The sequence below is a fragment of the Microcaecilia unicolor genome, chromosome 13 (genome assembly GCF_901765095.1).
Source record: "Microcaecilia unicolor chromosome 13, aMicUni1.1, whole genome shotgun sequence".
NCBI classification, from domain to species: Eukaryota; Metazoa; Chordata; class Amphibia; order Gymnophiona; family Siphonopidae; genus Microcaecilia; species Microcaecilia unicolor.
In genome coordinates, this window is record NC_044043.1 from 58,407,296 (window position 1) to 58,422,759 (window position 15,464).

Below are 15,464 nucleotides of genomic sequence, written 5' to 3' on the forward strand. Positions count from 1 at the left end.
TAAGTACAGTTTAACATCAAACTTACAATTTTGTTAACAGCATAATAATAATAAAATGAACAAGTATAAACATAAATACAACGAAAGAGGAAAACTTGAAAACAGCAAATTGAAACCTAATAATAGGACTACCATGAAACAGGATCAAAAATATACACATTTAACAGCACTGAAATTCAAATGACAGAGATATAGTGTGATGTAAGCATAATAGTGATGGAATATCTAATAAGCACACAATTAGAACATTCAAATAACGTTGGTATGCTAGTAATTCTTTTTCTACAATACAGCTTACCATATAGCTGAGAGGCCAAATGCAGATATATAGATGGGGACAAGACGTGTGGTACAGAGTCAGTTGGGATAAATAAACGGGTGGCTAAATTAAGTCAAGTTCTTTGTACAGTTCATCAAGATATAAGGAACTGCTCTAAGTTACAGTGTGTGTAGCAACTTAGTCCAGGTGCAGAATGAGGGTATAGTCAGGCACCCTATGTATTAAAGACTTGGAAGAAGAGCCAGGCTTTTACCTGCTTCCTGAAGTAGAGGTAGTCTTGAGTTATATGTAGCCCCTCTGAAGTAAATTCCAGAGCAGGGAGGCTACTCCTGAGAAGGCTCACTGGCGGGTATCACATCGTTCAATTTCTTTTGCTGAGAGGACAGACAGTGATGATCCGTGAGAGGATCATAGAGGTCTCAAAGGTGTGTAAAGGGCTAACTTATTCTCTAAGGGGTCCTTTTACTAAGGTGCACTGAAAAATGGCCTGCGCTAGCGTAGGCACGTATTTTGGATGTGCACAGATCTATTTTTCAGTACACCTATAAAAAAGGCCTTTTTTTATTGAAAATGGATGTGCAGCAAAATGAAAATTGGCGTGCGTCCATTTTGGGCTTGAGACCTTACCGCCACCCATTCACTTAGCGGTACGATCTCACGCATTAACTGAGCAGTAATCATCTGCATGCGTACAATGTCGATTACCGCCTGGTTAGCGTCGTGCACCAGAAAATAAGATATATTTTCCAGCACGTGTAGTGGACATACGTAAAAAATGAAACTATCCCCCGGGCCACATGGTAGCCGAGCAGCAGTTCCGAATTAGAACGCATTGGGCGCGGGTAGGCGCCTCATGTGGCTTAGTAAAAGGGCCTCTCAGTACTCTGGCCCATTTCATCTGAGGGCCTTGAAAATCAAACATAAAGTTAGCTCTGTAAGGCACTGGTAGCCAGTGTAGTTTTTGCAGGAAGGGTGTGATGTGGTCACGCCGTTTGCAGCCTTCTATTAGTTGTGCTGCGGCATTCTGAATTAGTTGCCGCGCATACAAATTCTTTTTGGATGACCAGTGTACAGGGCATTATAATAGTCTAATCGTGATGTTATCATGGCATGGCCCACTGTGGTCCAACTTGTCTTTTCAATATATGGAGAGAGATTTCGTAGCTGCCATAGGTGATAAGAGACAATTTTTAAAGGTTGTTTGAACTTGTGGAATCAGAGTGAGTGATGAGTCTAGCAGTATCCCAAGATTCCTGATTTGTGATTTTAGGGGGAGTTCATGCTTCCCGAAAGGTATTTTGAAGTCAGGTACTTGTCCACTTGTGTTAGGTATCCAAAGAATCTCTGTTTTGCTTGGGTTCAGGCAGAGTTTGTTGTTGTTGTTGAGATGCAGTTAGGCAAGTAGATAGTTTACTCCGAGCTGTGGGTAGATCTGGTTCAGTGGGCATGAGTAGTTGCACATCATCAGCATAGATATAGGATTTTGTGTTCATCGACTGAAGCAGCTCAGCCAGAGGCTTGAGGTAGATATTAAATAAAATGGGAGACAGTATGGATCCCTGTGGCACTCCACAGTTTAGTGCCCAAGGTAATGATGTGCTGTTGCTGGACAGAACTGATTGTTTTCTGTCTGACAAATAGGATTTGATCCATGTAAGTACTGTTTCTGCCAGTCTTGTAAGCATGATATTATGATCCACAATGTTGAAGGCAGCTGAGAAACCCAGCAACACTAGTATTGAGGCAAATCCCCTGTCACGATTTCAAGAAGGGACACAAGCAGTGCATATTTCCTAGTAAAAAAGGTGCCGGTACTCAAATGCTAGGCTACTCTTCAGGGGTGGGGTAATCACTGAGGGACCCATCCCACAATAGCCAAGCCCCCTGCAACTGGTCACAGAATGTATGACAAGGCAGAATTGGTGTGTAGAGCCTCAGCTCTTTCATTAAAACTTGGGGTAAATGGGTCAATTTTAGCAGACAATGGAAAAGGTGCAGGTACTCAGTACTCCCAAGTACCCCCTCAAAAAAAGCCCTGGACACAAGAGTTGTCTCTGTTCCGTATCCAGGTCTGAAGCCAGACTGACATGGGTCTCTCCAATTACTTTCAATTAGCCAGTCATTGAGTTGAATGCAGACTGTCTTTTCTATAAGTTTTGCGAGGAAAAAAATGTTAGAGACTGGTCGATAGTTTTCCAGCTTGTCCTGGTCGAGTGAGTTCTTTTTCAGCAAGCGGAGCACCACAGCTCTTTATAGTGTTGTTGGCAGCTGCCCTTCCACAAAAGTGGTATTAACAATTTTTGTGGCCCCTTCAATGAGGCCTATGCTCGCTCATTGTACTATCTTTGTTGGGCAAGGATCAAGAGGGCAGATTGTAGGCCATAGGCCTTTCATGATTTTTTCATGAACTTCCTCTGTAACCTAGTAGAATGAATCCCAGATGGGTGTGCATGGTGAGGAAGAGGGGGTATTCTCTTCATTAACTGGTGGGAGCTCTGATGGGATTATCTTTAGTTCTTGATGGAGACCTTTAATTTTGTTATTATTATTTGTTTCATTTGTATCCCACATTTTCCCACCTATTTGCAGGCTCAGTGTTGGCAAAGTATATAGCAAAATCATTTCTGGTTAGTTATGACTGGCAAGGCTGGTTCTGTTTTGGGGTTTGAAGTAGGCTAGTTATTCTTTTAAATACTTGCTTGGTTGAATTTGCAGCTTGTTCTATATGTTGCAAGAAATATTGTTTTTTGGCTGTTGTTAAAGCCTGGTGGTACATTGCCATGTGTTTCTTACATTTGAGCCTATCTTCATCTAAGTGAAATTTTTGCCATTTTCTTTCAAGTTGACATCCTTGATGCTTAAGGATCCTTAGTTGTGAGGAGAACCATGGGGAACATTTGTTTGTAGAGCATAAGACCTTCTTTAGAGGGGTCATTTTTTTTCTAATGTAATTGCTAAGCATACATTCCAGATTCAACCTGTTCTGACACTGTCATCATCTTTCCATTCACATGGGAGTAGGAAAAGGCCTCCAGGAAGTTAGCAGCAGGCAGATTTCTTGTATCTCAGATTTCTTTCCAAATTTTGATTGGGTCCATCTTGTTTATGTAGTTCTTAGTGGAGGAGTAGCCTAGTGGTTAGTGCAGTGGATTTTGATGCTGGGGAACTGAGTTTGATTCTCACTGCAGCTCCTTGTGACTCTGGGCAAGTCACTTAACCCTCCATTGCCCCTGGTACAAAATAAGTACCTGAATATATGCAAACCGCTTTGATTGTAGATGCAAAAACCTCAGAAAGGCAGTATATCAAGTCCCATTTCACTTAATAGAAACTTTGATTAGAAAATGATCAATCCATGATAGGGGTGTTATCTCGATGCCACCAGCCTTGTGTTCAAAGATGTCAATCCCCTTTGCAGAACAGCAAGTCTAGCATATAGCCCTTTTCATGGGTTGGAGATTTGCTCACTTGAATGAACCTCATTTTCCTATCATTTGGCAAGTTGAAACTTTGCTAATATTCCCAAAGGATCAGTTTGTTCATTTTTCCCATGAACAGGGCAATTCTGTAAACTGGCACCTAGACTTATGCAAAGGGAAATAATGGATCACAGAAGATAAAGTCGAGCACACTTGTATTAAAATAGCCCATCATGGCCACGTTTCACCTACTGCATTATTTTCCTTCGCTACTACGATCTATGGATCATACCTGCCTCTGCTTTTGTGCTTATGCCTAGACTTACGCACCACTTATGCGTGTCAGACGTGCCGAGAGTTTGCAGTTCCGCATATATAAGTGCACTAGGCGTGATTCTATAAAGTACCAGCTAGGTGCTGTGGATGGGCATAATCGAACATCGCCGGCGAAATAGATCACCGACGATCTATTTTGGCGGCGGCACAACAGCTGGCCGGAACTGTATTATTGAAAAAATGGCCGGCCATCTTTTTTTTCGATAATATGGTTTAGCCCGGCCAATTGCCAGAGTTCGCCGGGTTTGAGATCACCGGTTTTGTTTTTCAGCGATAATGGAAAAAAATGCCGGCCATCTCAAACCCAGCGAAATCCAAGGCATTTGGTTGTGGGAGGAGCCAGCATTTTTAGTGCACTGGTCCCCCTGACATGCCAGGGCACCCTAGGGGGCACTTCTAAAAATGTTTAAAAAATACAAAAAAAGCTCCCAGGTGCATAGTTCCCTTACCTTGGGTGCTGAGCCCCCCCAAATCCTCCCCAAACCCACTCCCCACACCTCTACTCCATTACCATAGCCCTTATGGATGAAGGGGGGCACTTACATGTGGGTACAGTGGGTTTTGGGGGGGTTTGGAGGGCTCAACACTTAGCACCACAAGTGTAACAGGTAGGGGGGGATGGACCTGGGTCTGCCTGCCTGAAGTGCACTGCACCCATTAAAAACTGCTCCAGGGACTTGCATAATGCTGTCAGGGAGCTGGGTATGACATTTGAGGCTGGCATACAGGCTGGCAATAAAGTACTTTATTTTTATTTTTTTCGTGTGGGAGGGGGTTGGTGACCACTGGGAGAGTATGGAGAGGTCATCCCCCATTCCCTCCAGTGGTCATCTGGTCAGTTGGGGCACCTTTTTGAGGCTTGGTCGTGAAAATAAAAGGACCAAGTAAACCCGGCGAAATACTGCTTAACGCCGCTTTTTTTTCCATTATCCGCGAAAGCCGGCCATCTGGTAGCCACGCCCATGCCCACCCATGTCCCTCCTTTGCTTCACTGGTGACACGCCCCTTTGAACTTTCGCCGGCGAGGCGATGGGAAAGCGACGATGCTGTCAAAAAAGCAGCTTTCGATTATACCGATTTCGCCGCTTTTCCGAGATCGCCGGCCATCTCCCGATTTATGTCGGAAGATGGCCGGTGATCACTTTCGAAAATAAGCCTGATAGTGTGTAACTGCAAGATGACGTACACATAGGTGGAAGTGTAACAACTAGGTGTCTGCGTTGCTTATGATACAATTTTTTTTATCTGAGACCTCGATTTGGGGTTTCAAGCACACCAATTATTTACGGTAAATGCTTAAAGGCACCCGATTCATCACTGGCCCCTTTAATTTACTCGTGTTTATAGTGAAACCAATTTTTTGGATAATTTTTGTTTTTTTCTTTTTGTTATTAATTTTCCTTTGCTTGAACTTTTAGTATGCTATAAATTTACTTAGCTTTTTCAGCGAAAAAGAATATTGTCGGCTTCAGGGGGATGTTGTTCCGACATGAGTCATGTTCCACCGCTGAGCATTTTTTTCAAGGATTCCCCCTGGATATAAAATAATCATTTAGTCATCATTCAGTTATATATATATATATTTTTATTTATTTATTTATCAATGTATACTGAGGGCAAGGTCACTGTTTGTTAAATAGTTGTTCGTACCTCTTATTGCTGCTTTGCTAACATGCCAGCCGATCTGGGATTTAGAATATGCCAAGATGGCGGCTAAGCGTCCTGCTTCTGATTTAAAGGTCTACTTTTGGATGACGTGGCCCAATGAGGAGGTTTAGGTTCTAATTGAATAGACCTGGATATTTAAATGAGAGTGGACCATTCTAGTTCGGCGCTTAAACCCCTAGGGGTTACTGTATTAAATGTGTAAATCCAGAATTGTTCACGATAGTTGAGTAATCTGTCTGTATGGCCTCTCTCCCACCCTGTCTGTACTGTGTCAATTATTCGCCATCTTATATCTTGCCAGTTATGGGAATGTTGTTGCCAGTGAATCACTAACGGGGCTTCTAGATTTTCTGTATTGATCCTTGATTTATGCTCGTTTAACCTCAGTTTTATAGGACGTCCACTTTTGCCTACATACATTAAATCACATGGGCAAACTATTGCATAAATGACATTTTTACTGTCACAGTTAACCTGGTCTTTTATTTTGAATTTATGTGGGCTGGATGGAGCCGTCCATTCTCGTCCTGTAAGCGCTTGAGGGCACCATTGACAGTGACCACATATTTCTTGAGAACCGGTCTCTGAAAAATTTTGAAGTAGATAATACCTTGAAGGGGTCAGTAGCTCTCCTATTGTTTTACCCCTTTTATAGGCTATTGTCGGAGATTCTTCAAAAGCCTGATGCAATTGCATAATATGTCAGTGAGATCTTAAAGATTGAACTACTTGGTTTGTCAAGTGTGTGAATGGAAGTACACGTGTTAGATGATCGTGTTCAATGCGTTGTTGGTCCTGTAATAGTAAAGGTCTTTGGGCGAAGCGAGCTCTGAAGTATGCTTGTTGTAATGATTTTTTTAGGGTAGCCCCGTTCCTTGAATCTAGCTGTCAGGATTTTGGCCTCACGTTTGAAATCATGTAATGTGCTGCAAATTCTTCTGCACTGCAAATATAGGCTGATGGGCAAATTGAATTTTAATTTATAGGAATGGTAGCTATTGAATCTTAGCCCCCATGGCCACCCCCTTAATTTGTTTAAAGAATCCATCATGCCAAAAATAATTTTCTTTGATGACTAAGGAGGCTAGCTCCATTAGAAAAGCGGTTGGTAATCTCGGTGGTTGTTGATGACATTCTAATGCCTCTTGAATCACTTGTAATGCCCCCGATTGAGGAATCACTGTATAAAGTGATGTAACATCCAAAGTGGCAAGCCACATATTCTCCATGTTGGTTGTGGAGGATTCAAGGACGTTTATGAAATGCATGGTATTTCTTAGATAGGAAGATATTTTTGGAACTTCTGGTTGTAAATGTTTGACCAGAAAGATTGATAGTGGTTCCAAAACTGTGTCTCTAGTGGATACTATTGGTTGACCCGGTGGTGTCTTGACATCCTTATGTACTTTGGGCACGAAATATAGTTTCGGAGCTTTTGGCTGTGATTCCATCAAGAACATTGTTTCCTTAGCTGTCAATATCCCTCTTTTCTGAGCTGGTTCTACTATATCTTTGATATCTCGCTGGATTTCTTGTACTGGGTTGTAATCTAATTTCATATAGGTGGTCTAATCCGATAATTGGCGATCTGCTTCTTGTCTGTATGTTTCCACAGATTGTATAACGGTGGCCCCGCCTTTATCCGCTCTTATGACTATTAGATCTTTAGATTGTCTAAGGGTGGAAAGTCCTTTTCTTTGGGAGACAGTTAAATTGGAATTCGGGGCAAGTCTATTGTCTTCCTATTCAAACTCTCCTCTTCAGCATGTGGGATCTCTCGGGGAGAGGAGGAGATAGTGGATGCTGCTGATGACCAGACTGGAATGGACCATCTGGCCTTTATCTGCTGTCATGTTTCTATGTTTTCTCTTGTGTACGTCTGTGTTTTTGTTTACTGTTATTGTTCTCATGTCTCAGTTTGTCTGCCCTTTCCTCGTATTTTAATAACTTTGTAAACAGCTTAGACTGTCAATATATTTACGATATATCAAATAAACTGAACAAGAGCCTGAATCTTTCAGTGGTGGGAGCTGAGCATGGATAGTGGTGAGAGAATTACTTTCTGTAGATCATACCAGCGCCAGAGGAAAGGCCAAGGTTGTGGCATTTAGGAAAGGATGGGACTGGAATTTTGCAGGATCCCCCTTGCTGCAGTGCCTTGTAAAAGTCTTCACATCCATGTACATGTTTGTGCATCCTGCTATCTAAAAAAAAAGATACAATTCAAAATGCATTATAGTAGGAGTTCGTATAACTGATCTACAGCATACTCTACACCCTCAGGGGGTAATTGTATGAAGAGTTTTGCATTGGGAAACCCTTGCAAAAAGAGAGGTTTTATAAAATTGTGACTGTATACATTAGAGAAGAAAACACAGCGGCACTTTTACATGATGTACATATAGGTGTGTGTGTGTGCATAGTGTGGGTGAAGTATGGGCAGAGCTAGTGCTCAAAAATGGGCATAGAAAAAGTTAGCGTTAAGCTCTAGTCTATAATGGATGCATGTCCGTTATAGAATAAAGGGTGGCATTGATTCCCATGCTGAACATTGGGCTGAAACCTGGTGTAAATGGTGGCACCCAAGTGAGGTACACTTACCCAATATTCTATCAGAATGCCGGTGACATGCCCCGCCCCTCCAATGACCACACCCCTTTTGGGATACACACTTCTCCCAGATTCTATGGGACCCTTTTACCACGTGGCCTGTGCTATTTTTAGTATGTGGGTTTTCTGCACACTGAGGCCACTTTTAGCACGACTGTAAATTAATGGTCATGCACTAATTTCCCAATTAGCACATGGCCATTAGCATGGGATCCCTTTCCACCACCTATTTACTAAGTGGTAAGGGCTCCCACACTAAACCCATGCTAATCAGCAGTGTGCCATGATTTGCTGATTAGTGCAAGGCATTCCTATTCTCTGCCCACAAACACACCTCCTGCGCTTAAAAATAATTTATATTTTTTTAGTGTGAGATTGGCACATGCTGATCCCGATGTGTGCCCAAATTAATTGGCAGGCAAGCAGGGGCTGCCCAAGGCAATCTGTTGCCTGAGGCATGGAAGAAATGGCGCCCCAGCCCCCCAGCATCATGCCTCCCCGCCAACTCCTTCCTGCCCCCTGCCACGCTCTAGCATGTCTCCCCACCCCCCACCACCACCCCAAGCCTACCTTCATTTTGTTGCTGTTATATTCAAAAGTCAGAGGCAGCAGCGATCCCCATGTGCTGCCCTGCCACCAGCACCACGTCTCCTCTGTACTGCAGCCCACCTCTGAGGAAACAGGAAGTTACATCAGAGAGACAGGCCACAGTACAGGAGACGCCAGTACTGGCGGCAGGGCAGCATGTGGGGATTGCTGCTGCTGCCAAAATTTGAAAAACAAAGAAAAGGTAGTAGGCTGTGAAGGGGAGTTAAGGATGGAAGGGGGAAAGGTGCCGCTCCAAAATTAGTGCTGTCTGAGGCCTCCACCTCAGTTGGCCTAATGGTAGGGCCACCACTGCTAATGAGCTCTTAACCATCAATAATTGTGTGCCAACAACTACTTATTGATGTTAATTGGCATGCATTAAAATTTGCACAGGCATCTAGCTGCATGCTGTTCTATAATCAGGATGCCTTAGTCCCATAGCACATATTAGAATCCCCTCCTATGGGATTTAGGTGCTGTGCCTTATAGAATAGTGTAACAGGGGTTAAGGGGAAAGAGAAGGAAAAATAAATTTAAAAACTTACTCCGGGTCCGCGGTCCACCTTGGGCTCCGAGGGGGGCTGGTCCGTGAGGCGCTGTGGAAGCGCCGCGATTTTGTTTTGTTTTTTTGCTCCCGGGACGATTGGCACGTTCCCGGGAGTGAAGAAGAGGTCCGGGGCATGTTTGGGCCGGGTGCGGGCCGATTTGAGGCCGCACAACGAGTTTCGGGGCCCGGGAGCGATGGAGCACGTTCCCGGGCCAGAAAATGTAAACCGGAGGGGGGAGAGCGCTGGGGCGGTAGTGGAGACGCTGCAATAAGCAGCGTTGAAGTTTTTTTGCTCCCGGGCCGAAGGAGCGAGGCCCGGGAGTGAAGAGCGGTTCTGGGGAGAGAGGGCCGGAGAAGACGTCGGCGCGAATGTGCATGAGGCGGCGCGCCTCATGCACGAAACGGGAACGCGCGGTTTTCCGACTAGGCCGAAGCCGGGGCCTAAATTTTGGGCCGGCTTCGGGGGTTTTTTTGTTTTTGCCTCCGATTTTGATTGAGGACGTCCGGGATCGGATCCAACGGGAGTGGTCGTGTGTAAAGAAAATCAGGAAAGCAGGTAAGGGGTTTTTGACCCGAAATTTAAATTAGTTTATTTTTAAATTGTATTAATGGGGTTTTTGATTTTTAGAAATTAAACGGTTAATGATTTTTAAATTCTGTTTTTGGATTTGGGGTCGGGGAATTTTTTGGGATTTTTCTGGTATATTAGTTTTTGAATTTGAATATTTTAAGGGGGTCATTTGGAGGGGGTCTAGTTTTAAGGGGTTAGGAAAGGGTTAACTGGTTAAATTCGACGGAGTAGGTTCAGAGGGGAATATTAAAATTTTTGAAATAGGTTTTAAATTTTTTGGGAATTTTTTCAGGGGTTTTTAGAAGATTGTTGCGTGGCGGGGTTAAATGTTGGGATATTTAAATTTTAAAAACACCGTTTAATAGAGGATGGGAGGTTTAATTGGCATGGGAAATTTGGGGTAATTTGATGGAAATTTATAGGGGTTTTTTATTAATTGAAGAATTTCCCATTGATTTCTATGGGGATTTTTCAGTTAAAATGGGGATTGAGCAGTGCTGCTCAACATTCCGCTTGTCAGCAGGGAGAGTTGGAATGTTGAGCAGGACTAGGGATTGGCTGGCTGAGGGCGGAATCCCAAGCCAAGCAGCCGTCTCCTAGGTAACGGTCAGTGGGACAGTTGGCAGAGCGCTGGTGACTGTGGAGGTGGAAGGAAGTGTGTTTGGTGGTGTGGCTAATGTGGTGAGTTTGGAGTGATTTTGAGAAGGTTGGAAGTGGGATTTTGACTGAGTTTGGTGATAGGAGGGCAGTGTGTGAGGGGAAAGTGGTGAGTTGGAAGTGTTTTGTAATTTTGTCCTGGTGAAAGGTGGAGGAGGTGTATATATGTTGGTGCTCATTAGTTTAGGAAAAAAATAAGTAAGTTTAGGGGGTTTAGCGAGGGTATAGTTATTTTAATTTTCTTAGTTAAGTGTTGCCCAGTGTTATAAATTATACATATTTAAGTCATTTAGTGTGGGAAGGGGTTGGTTAAGAAGATAGGGTTTTCCTTCCATTTATTTTTATTAAGAGTGAGGTGTAGGGTGACGGTGTCAAAGACAGTGGAAAAGAAGTCTGGAAAACCTGAGCTCCCACGCAAGAAAGACCGTGAAGGATTCTGCATCAGAAAAAAACTGCAGCTAAGTGACAACACAGTGACAGGACAGAGAAATATTTTTTTTACTTACCTGAGTTGGGTCACTGGGGTTGCTTTACGAGGACCTGTGAGACAAGGGGAAAAGAAAAAGGACACAAAGTATCAATTCTTTAAAGTTGAGATACAAGAGAGTTAAGAAAGAAATTATTCAGAAAGAAAAATTTACAATTAATACTTATCTGATAAGACTCTTGGTATCGATACCAGAGAGGGAAATTCTGAAAAAGAGAAAAAAAGTTATACAATTGTAAAGTACATTTGTTTTGCAATAAAAAATAAAAGTTGATATCTTATTGTAATTGAGGGAAATTTGGGGTATTGAAAAAGGAAATATACTATTGTAATTAAATTCTATAAATTTAGTGGTTAAAGTATGTTAGTTAATTATCCTTTTAGTATTTAAATTGAATTAAAATATTGTTGTTGTTGATTAAGCATTTTTTCCGTTTGGTTATTTCAAAAGCAGGACAAATCCAAAATTAGCTTATTTTTCCCCTCATTTTCTTTGAGATTTTGAGGCGAGGTTAGTGAACTGTCGGCCTCTCCGTCCTTGGTGAGGTGGTTCTGGGCACTGAAAGAAATTTTAAGTGCTCAGGGACACTTTACACTGAGGAACGAGTGGGGTACTAAGTACAATTTTGGCGTAGTCGGCAGGATTTCTCCTGAAGTTGGGGTACCAAAGGGTAAAACTGTGAAGCTCAGGAATTGACTAACAGTTGTCAAGAATTTTCCCATTTAGGTGAAGCAATTTAAATAAAGGTTTCCAGGTTTAAGTGTGTTTTATTTTGGGGAAATTTCTTTTGTCCTGGGTCTTGTTCCCCTGGGAATTTCTGTCTCTGGGGTGATTCCAGTTCCTGGAAGATCAAGAAGATGGAGGGAGAAGCCGCTGGAGCTAGAGCTATCCCGCAGATCCTCACTCAGACGATTGTGATACCACAGGACAGAACCGTGCCGGACTTTCACGGTTTTCCTAGAGGACCTGAAGATTTAAAGATTGAAGAATGGGTGGACAAGATGAAGTCCCGGTTAAGAATATTGAGAGTACCTGTGGAGGACCAAGTGGAGGTGGTGCGTGACCACTTGAAGGGGATAGCGTTGGACACCGTTAAGTATTCGTTACCACGCGACTGCACGGTGGAAGAAATCTATAATTTACTGAAGCAAGTATACGGCGATACTGTGGCTTTGGGCCTGAGGATACAGGAATTTTACAACATCCGGCAGGGCGAAAGAGAACCCATCAGGGTATTTGCCTACAAGCTGCAAGGAATGTTGGAAGCAATAATGAAAAGGGACCGGAGAAGGGTTGGGGATCCAGATGAGACCCTTAAGGAGCAGTTCATCATCGGACTGCGTGATGAAGTCCTGAGGAGAGAGGTCTCGAAAAGGAATGAAGATAATCCTGGCTTATCCTTTGCAGAGTTAATGCAAACGGCTATTCGTTGGGCAGGAGAAGAGCGGGGTTTGGCTCACTGGGAGTCCCCCAAGAGAATTCTACAGAGACCCCGGGAAGATGCAGGGGATTATGGAAGAGCTGGGCGACCCATAGAGACGGCTACAGTAGCGATGCTGCATCAAATGACCAACATGCTGTCTCGGATGTGCGAACGTCAGGAGGAGGAGTGGGCCCGCCAGAGAAGAGAACGAGAAAGAGATAACCGGACGTATGCTGGTGCTCGTGGTGGGCAGAGAGATTACTATGTGGGACCTTCGAGAACTTCCTCTGGGGAGGTAATCTGTTACAGATGCCAGGAGCCCGGACATATCGCAAGAAATTGTCAGAGCGAAAGGAGGAACTGTCCTTTACCACGAATTATTAAGGAGAACCCTGAGAGTCCGAGCACCAGTGCTAATTGTAACAGGAACAGCGGGAGTCCTCAGGGGGAGACCTCTGGTGCTTCACAGTTGAGAGATAGCAAACCCACCGTCCGGTTGCAAAAGCCTGTGGAGAATGAGGATTGCAAAGAGGATAAACTATTGAGTGAAAGGGCAATTGGGACGAGCCCCTTGATGAAGGTGAAGATTGATGGAGTAGAAACTCTCTGTACGGTGGATACTGGATCCAGTGTGTCTACAATACTGGCAAGTTTTTTTTATAAAAACTTCGAAAACACGGAATGCCTACAAGATGCAAGTCAACTGACGCTTGTGGCTGTAAATGGGACAGACCTTCCGGTGCTTGGTTACATAGATGCAGATGTGCAATGTTTGGGTCAGCTGGTACCGGAAAGGTGCATTTTCGTGATAAAGGATAACTTCTGTAATGGCCGGATAGAGAGTCAACCAATCCAAGGAATTGTGGGCATGAATGTCCTGAGGCATTTAGAGGGTCTGTTCAAGGACCTTGCCTGCTTTACACTTGAGCCAGGGAGAATCTCAGGAATTCTGTCGAAAATTGCACAAAAACAAGTGACTAAGGTCAGACAGGCTGATGGTCTGGTCAAGCTGCAGGGGAGCGTGGGTCAGATCATACCGGCCATGTCGGAGAAAGTGGTTATAGGGAAATGTCAGCTTGTGAGGAAGATCACCGGGCCTTTATTGGTGACAGCTTCCCAAAAAGTTAGTCTACCAGATAAGATTATGGTGGCAAATCTTTTGGTACAGCAAGAACGAGGAAACATTCCAGTAAGAATGATAAACATTGGAATTCAGGATGTCATCATTCCGGGCCAGACTCGGATCGCAGAAGTTCACATACCAGCTTCGATAATTTCTGAAAAAGAAGCCGACATGCCTGAGAGTATGGAGGAGGGATGGGAACAGCAAATTCCAAAGGTGAAAGTTGATTGGGAAAAACTGTTACCTGAACAAAAAGAAGAACTTAAGGAGCTCTTGTGGAGGTACCGATCTGTCTTTTCACGTGATGACACCGATATTGGATACACTGACCTAGTGAGGCATAAGATCGACACTGGTGAGGCTCGACCGATCAAGCAGCCTTACAGACGAGTATCCCCTCATATATTCGAACAATTCAAGTCACACGTACAGGAGCTGGTACGACAAGGAATCCTTAGGAAGAGCTATAGTCCGTGGGCCTCACCTGCAGTTGTCATCAAAAAGAAAGATGGTAGTCTCAGATTCTGTTGTGATTATCGGAGGTTAAATGCAGTCACCATACGGGATGCATATCCACTGCCCCGAATCGACGAGTCCTTGGATGCACTGGGAAACTCCAAATGGTTTTCGTCACTTGATATGACTTCCGGGTACTTCCAAATGGGGATGGCTTCGGAAGACATGGAAAAGACGGCTGTGACCACCCCTTTTGGACTGTTCGAATGGACCAGAATGCCATTCGGATTGTGTAATGCTCCAGCTAGTTTCCAGCGGTTGATGGAGTCGGTACTGAATGAGTATGTTTTCGAGGTCCTTCTCCTATACCTGGACGACATCCTAGTCTATGCGCCAAACTTCAAGGAACATCTAAGGAGATTGGAAATGGTGTTCCAAAGGATGAGGACTTGCGGTTTAAAGTTGAAGCCTGCAAAATGTAGAATACTATGTCAAGAGGTGAGATTCCTTGGGTATGTGGTGTCCGGAGAAGGGGTCTCAGCTGATCAGGAGAAGATAAGAACTATGCAAGAATGGAAAGTTCCGAGTAGTAAAACCGAGATACGGAGCTTCATGGGATTTGCCAGTTTTTACCGGCGCTTTGTTAAGAATTTTGCACAAATAGCTGCTCCGCTGCATGCACTGACGGGGAAAAATGTTTCGGAAGGATCCAAAATTGAGTGGAACGAAGATTGTCAGCAAGCGTTTGACACTTTGAAGAAAAAACTGTCTACAGCTCCAGTGTTGGCCTATCCAATATTTACAGAGCCTTTCATCCTAACAACGGATGCCAGTAATCGAGGATTAGGAGCTATCCTGAGTCAAGTTCAGGAGGGTGTTGAAAAAGTCATCGCATATGCAAGCCGTGGTCTGCGGAAGTCAGAAAGAAATTCGAACAATTATTCCGCCTTTAAGTTGGAATTGCTGGCTTTTAAATGGGCAGCCACAGAGAAGTTCAGGGAATACCTGATTTATCGGAAATTCATATTACGGACAGACCACAATCCTCTTAAATATTTGGAAACCTCAAAAGTGCAAGCAGTAGAACAGCGCTGGTTAGCGCAATTAGCTGAGTTAGAGTTCGATGTGGAATATAAGCCTGGAAGAACTAATTTGGTGGCTGATGTACTTTCACGAATGCCAGATCAAGACGAACCCGAGAATGAGGAGAAGAATGGGGAGAAAGATTTTTTTGAATTTCGATGTGCAACAATCTCAGTAAAGTCAAAGAAGAGAAGAGTGAGCGGCCGGAAAAACTG